The following is a 6,600-nucleotide window of genomic DNA, read 5'->3' as shown; positions in this document are numbered from 1 at the left end:
GGATGTCTGACTGCCAGCTTGGGCCCAATCCCCCAGGGAGCGGGCCTAGTTAGCAGGTGGACATCCTCCGAGGGGTCCCAGACTGCGAGAGGGCACAGGCCGGGCTGAGGGACCTTCCCGAGTGCACAAATTTTTGTGCACTGGGCCTCTAGTATCATGATAAAGTCATTGTTGGGTAAGGCACTAAGTTTGAGGGCGGTTTGTTTTACAGGAGTAGATAATAAGAACACTATTTCCAGCCCTTGCCGGGTGGCTCAGTTACTTGGAGCATCGTCCCATACACCAAAACAGTGGTGGGTTTGATTCTGGTCAGGGCACATACCTAGGGTGTGGTTAGATCCCTGGTTGGGGCACATCAGGAAGGAAACAGATCAATGTCTCTCTCTCTCTCTCTCTCTCTCTCTCTCTCTCTCTCTCTTTTCCCCTCTCTTTAAAAGTCAATAAAAACATATCCTCAGATGAGAATTAAAAGAACTGTATTTCCCAAAATATATTAGGATGTGTCCATTTGACCAGGTAGGCGAGTGCACAAATTTTTGTGCAGTGGGCCTCTAGTATCATGATAAAGTCACTGTTGTGTAAGGCACTAAGTTTGAGGGCAGTTTGTTTTACAAGAGTAGATAATAAGAATACTATTTCCAGCCCTGGCCGGGTGGCTCAGTTACTTGGAGCATTGTCCCATACACCAAAACGGTGGTGAGTTTGATTCCTGTCAGGGCACATACCTAGGGTGTGGTTAGATCCCTGGTTGGGGCACATCAGGGAGGAAACAGATCAATGTTTCTCTCTCTCTCTCTCTCTCTCTCTCCTCTCTCTCTCTCTTTTCCCCTCTCTTTAAAAGTCAATAAAAACATATCCTCAGATGAGAATGAAAAGAACAGTATTTCCCAAAATATATTAGGATGTGTCCATTTGACCAGGTAGGAAGGTAAAAAGAAAAGATACTTGTTCTGGGTCACTTAGTAAATCTGTGTCATTGTTAGGGGTGAGATTGCAATTCAGAGTGTCTATCTTTTGTTCAGACCAGTGATTCACCCTAACATTTATTGGCATGAAAATGTGTAACACAATTCAATTTAAAGCTAGACTTTTAAAAAGCTGTCTACTGAATCTGAATACCATAACCTACTATAACGGGCATTCATTAGCTGAATTTATATCTTATGGTAGAATGCTCTCCCAGATAGAGGCATTGTGGTGCTTTAATTGTATTTTAAAAGTCTGATTTGACTGATGTACTTTTTAAAGTAGAATCTGGAGATATACAAATATCAATATTTACTATTTTAGCAGTACATAGAAAAATTAAGCAGAACCACAAATACCTATGAGTAGTCTCACTGCTAATTAGTCACCCTGTGGATAAAGAATTTGCCCATCATCATTTTGAGCTTCCTGTGTGTAGAACACTGAATTGGAAATAAAACAACTGGAGAATAGTCCCTGTTTTCAAAGAGTTTGTTATCTAGGTAGAGATGGAAAACAGATCCATATGAAGGATACTTCAGAACACATACAACCCAAGTATAAATAGACTAGAGGCACAGTGCACAGTTCTGTGCACTGGTTGGGGGTCCTTCAGCCTAGACTGCTCCCTCTCGCAATCTGAGATCCCTTGGGGGACGTAGCCGTGCACAAAGCGGCAGGCAGCCTGGGAGGAGCCTGAGCCAGGCCAGGTGCCATCTGGCTCAGTGTTCCTAGGCTGCTCAGCGCCCCTGGGCCACTTGCCACTCCTTAACGCTGCCACGGAAGCGAGAGAGGCTCCTGCCACCACTGCTGTGCTTGCCAGCCATGAGCCTGACTTTTGGCTGAGCGGTGCTCCCACTGTGGGAGCGCACTGACCACCAGGGGGCAGCTCCTGCTGGTCGGTGCTCATCATAGCTACTGGTCGTTCCAGTCGTCCAGTCATTTGGTCATAATGGTCACTTAGGCTTATATATGTATATAGATTGTTATTTACACAGGCTATATTTAAGTGCTAAGAGAACCGAGAGTAAAGTAGTAGGCATAACTTCTTTGTGTGAAAAATTATAAAAATTTAACACATTTACATATGCATGTTTAAAACTTGTTATAAAATGCACAGTTCCAAATCTTTAAGCATGTAGTGATATGGTGCTAGATCATTGTCCTTATTACTGAAAACTACTAAGTTGAACCATATGAAATTGCCAAATTTTGAAAGTTTTTACAAAATTAGCTATTTGATACAGTTTAGCTTATTAATTTGGTGAAGTTACTGTCACAGGCTCAGATAATTAAGCACTACCAAGGACCTAAGTCACTTGACATAATGTTCAGTATTTCATGTAAAAAAATCCCAGTGACAAGAGAAGCAATACTACTTGTAATTAAATAGTTTTTATTTATATCAAACTAACAGCATCCACACATACATTCATAATTTTTAATGGTAGATTTCCAGGGGGCATTTATTTTAAAATTTTGATTGCTTATTTTTATTTATTTTAAATTGATTTTTAGAAAGAGAGTGATGGGGGGGCGAGAGAGAGCGAGAAAGAGAGAGAGAGAGAGAGAGAGACATCAATTTGTGTTATTCCACTTATTTACGCATTTCCTGGTTACTTTTTGTATATGCCCTAACCAGAGTTCGAACCTGCAACCTGCAACCTTGGCATATCTGGACGATGCTCTAACCAACTGAACTACATGGCCAGGGCCTTGATTGCTTCTTTTTCGATTTAAGATAGTTATCAAGCATTTCACTAACTGTAAACCTTAGGTTGAAGGATTAATTTCACAAATCCAACTCACCCTGTGCTCCCACTGGAGACAAGGCAAGCATCATAGGAGAAATATAATATTTACAATAACACTATTTGGGTTCCATAGTGACTTCCTTGGAGGAGCATCAAGCGTCTTAGAGTTATTATCTAAATAATTCCCCGGACAAACATATTAGATAAGACAAAAAGCTTAAAAGTATAGGAAACGATTGAATTCCTGCTGTGATTAGGGTTTTAATGGTGGAGTCAAACTCATCAAATAATAGTCACTACTCCAAATAACAAATTAAAATAAAACTTATAACTTGGGGACATTTCCAAAGAAAATCTGGTGGTGAGGAGAAATTAGCATTGGCTTATATTTTAGATCGTGTTTTCAACCATTGAAACATTTTTTTTTTAAGTTACAGCACTGAATTGACAATATTTACATTATGTATATAAGAATACCAGTTTTAGGCTCCTGGTTTATGTTATCTGAAGGGGCTTAGAATCCATTTTGGATCAGAATACTATCCCCAGTCTCCAGACCGCGATTTCCCCCCAGATGTTCTAATGTTATGGGAAATTAAGTTGCCCTTTCCCCTAAGCTTTGAGGAGCTAAGTAGTGCTTTCAGGAGATAACCAACTGGACAATATGAAATACTAGACCATTTTATTAAACTATCCTCAAAACATATATTCTCACCCGCATAGCTACCTCCAAAAACATGACCTTTACATTATATAAGTTAATATGAAAATGGTTTTATTCATAAACATCTATTGATTACTTTTAAAAATAATTTTATTGATTTCAGAGAGGAAGGGGAAGGAGCAAGAGATAGAAACATCAATGATGAGAGAGAATCTTTGATCAGTTGCCCCTGAACGCTTCCTACTGGTGATCAAGCCAGCAACCTGGCCTTGTGCCCTGACTGGGAATTGAACCATGACCTCCTGGTTCATAGGTCGACCATCAACCACTGAGCCATGCCAGCCAGACTACTGATTACTTTTTATGTGTCAGGCATTAAGTGCTCAGATACATTGCATCATAATCTATACACGCTTTCATTAATGTCTTTGGGTATTTAATTTCCTAGGGTTTTACCAAGTGTTACCTAACCTTTAATAATGCTTTTGTAATAATTGTAATATAGAGCAAGAACTCATATCAATATATTAAGATATTTAAATTGCTGGTATATGCTATATAACATGCACATCCAGCACTGATACTTGGAGTTTCCTAAATGCCTCATTTGCAAAGGTTTCCATTTCATAGCATCATTGAAATTCTCAAACTGGTATGTGAGATTTTGAGGTGAACTAAAATATAGTTTTACTAGAGGCTCGATGCACGAAATTTGTGCAAGAGGCTCAGCCCTCACAGCCGCGGAGGCTTGCCTTGGCCCTTGCAGTTGCGGCAGCTTGCCTAGGCCCTCGCAGCCCCAGCTTCCTCCGGAAGGTTCTCCGGGAGGACATCTGGAAGGTCATTCAGCTGTCCGGTCTAATTAGCATATCACACTTTTATTATTATAGATAGTCTGCTTTGCAATTTCCCCCAGTTTCTACAGCAGTTGTTGAATTTGTTGATGGTCATTTCCGTCCTATATCATCATTTCTACCAATGTTGGCCCTGCTCTGGCAGCAAACATTTTACTTCTTACCTTGCAAGAAGCCATAGACCCTTGTCTTGGCCCGCTTTTCATAAGAATGAAAAGCTAACTCACTCAAATTTCACCCACCATCATGGGGGTGTGATGGGTATGAAAGGGAAACCACAATTCTCCCACTGAGAGAGTTATATTATTTTATTTCTTTATTTGATTCTATTCAAGTGTTGAATTCCAGCTCCTCTCATTACAAGTTCTGTAATAAAATCTTTTAAAAGACATGTTATCTCGCCTAATTCTTAAAGCAAGTGGGTATTCAAGAGTCACGAATGCTCGAGAGCTGTGCTGTACAAAACAGTAGCTACTAGCCACACGTGGCTATCGAGCATGTGAAATATGGCTAGTTCTTATTGAGATGTGTTATCAGTGTAAAATACATACTATATTTTGAATATCTAGTATGAAAAAATATAAATTACATCATTAATAAATTTTCATATTGATTGCATGTTGAAATAGTAATAGTTTGGCTATATTGGGCTAAGTAAAATATATTATAGAAATAAAGTGTTACCTATTTCATTTTTACTTTTTTTAATGTGGCTATTAGAATATTTAAATTAGGTAAATCACACATTTTTACAGGGCAGCACTGCTCTAAAAACCACAAAGCTTCTGATATTGGAAAGAACCTCAGGCTTTTGCTTAGAATTACAAATACTTGAGGTGTTTGTTTGTTGTTGTTTTGCATAACTTCCAGCTGCCTTGTACAAAATAAATAAAAAGATTGCATGAAGATGCTTATTACAAACCCAGTTTCAAAGTCTTAGGCCTTTGGCAATATTTGTGTTCTTTCATTGGCCCATTAGGTTCTCTCTGCCTCAGGTGCTATAACTTCAAAATTGGTGTAACGTTTTCTGTGGGTATGGCTTATAAGGATCAATGAATTAAATGTAGTTTGTAGTGCTCCAAAGAATAATGTGTTACTTATAAAAAATTTTATCACAAATATAGTGCTTTTCTGGTGTGTTTAAAGAGAAGGAATTCTAAAGCATTAAATTAAAAAAAAACATTAACATCTGTGTATTTTAACTTTTAATGGATAAGGTTCGTCTACATTATTATGCTAATGTTTGAAGAAACTACTTTGTGGCACAGTATACTCTTCACTTCAGCACTTTATAAATGAATGAGTCTTTATATTTATGAACACAAAAGGATGGGTAGCATGTTCAATTCTCCCACACCATAAAGCAGATTCTCATTTGCATTTCCATCATCACTCTTTATGACAAATAATGCTGATCTTGCAGATTGTACTTGTGCTGTATACAATGGAAATTAAGGTGAGCTTAAATACAGATTATTTTTATTTGTGACCCGATCCTTGGAGTTAAAAGACCAATAAAACATAAGCCATTTCTCTTGCTCTAGTTGAAAGGGGAATGGAGAGATTAATGAAGAGATGATCAGGATTGGAAACTAGGAACAAACAGAGCTGTTTCCTCCTGGCACTGTCCCCTCCTCCATACACGTTTATTAAGCATCTCCTATGAGTCAAATACTGAGACGATGAAAGAAGAAAACAATCATGTTACATATAGTCCTTTATTTGTCTTGGGAAGTGAAATCAGATTTTAATTTAAAAAAATTCTTCAACTGCATGTAGCTCATGCAGTTAAATAAGTAATCATGACATTTGATTGTAACAGCCCTTCCGACATTTCTGCCTGCACTTTAACATCCATGGTAAAACCATTATAAGGGATTAACCTCCACTTAGTCTTTTTGCAGTCACTGCTCTCAGGTCAACATAGTAAATAAAGATTAGAAGATTGGCATTTTTTGTTATAATTCACCTTCCTCCCCTCTCCACTCCATTTTTCACTTTAATGCAAGAGTGAAACAAAACAAAACAAAACAACAACAAAAAAACTAGTTTTCCAGGGTGAACGGGGGCGAGGGGGGTAAGGAAGGGAGAGAAGGAGGGAGACAGGGAGGAACATACAGGTGTACGGAAGGAGGGAATAAAATGCAGAGTTGCCATTCTTTTTCCATTTGTTTTCGGAGATTCCCTGCCCACTAATCCCGGCTCCCAGCCAAGTAGCGTCTCCTCCCGGCTCGGCCCCCGGCTGCGCCCCCTAGCGGCGGAGCCCGCAGCCCGCGGTTGGCGCTTATCTCTTTAAATGACAGCTGTGGCTCGGGTCCCAATCCTGGGCTTGACGTCAGTGCCGCCTCCCCGGCGGAGAGGAGCA

The sequence above is a fragment of the Myotis brandtii genome, unplaced genomic scaffold (assembly GCF_000412655.1).
Source record: "Myotis brandtii unplaced genomic scaffold, ASM41265v1 scaffold520, whole genome shotgun sequence".
NCBI lineage: Eukaryota > Metazoa > Chordata > Mammalia > Chiroptera > Vespertilionidae > Myotis > Myotis brandtii.
Note: the sequence above shows the minus strand (reverse complement) of the source record.